The sequence below is a fragment of the Alligator sinensis genome, unplaced genomic scaffold (assembly GCF_000455745.1).
Source record: "Alligator sinensis unplaced genomic scaffold, ASM45574v1 scaffold424_1, whole genome shotgun sequence".
NCBI lineage: Eukaryota > Metazoa > Chordata > Crocodylia > Alligatoridae > Alligator > Alligator sinensis.
In genome coordinates, this window is record NW_005842113.1 from 1481506 (window position 1) to 1481876 (window position 371).

At 41.2% G+C, this 371-nt stretch overlaps 1 protein-coding gene across 2 annotated transcripts in view; it reads right to left on the reverse strand.

Moving 5' to 3' along the window:
* WRB (tryptophan rich basic protein) overlaps positions 1 to 371 on the reverse strand; it is a 17022-nt gene that overhangs the window by 4496 nt on the left and 12155 nt on the right. The gene's annotated exons all lie outside the window — the stretch shown is intronic.

A 371-nucleotide genomic window follows, 5' to 3' on the forward strand; every position in this document is an offset into this window, starting at 1 on the left:
AAAGGGGGGGGGGGGGGGGGGGGGGCCAGCCACAGCTGGATCCATGTCTGGGTGAACAAAGGGGGCAGGGGTACATCCAAATTTTCCATAAAAGCCCCCCCCCCAAACCAAACATAAAAATGAATAAAAAAATAAATTGTAAATTCCTATAACAACTGAGGCACTGGTAGGCTTTCAAATTGCTTTAAAAGTGTAAACACATCTATAAAACATTGTGTTCAATTGGCACACATGCACATACACACACGCTTCATTTTAATTGTGGGAAAACACAGATTTGGAGTTTTTTTTAATCAGAGATTTTGAGTTTTTAACCAAAGAATTTGTGATTTTTAAACAGAAAACCAGGATCACCAATGCACACGGGGGGG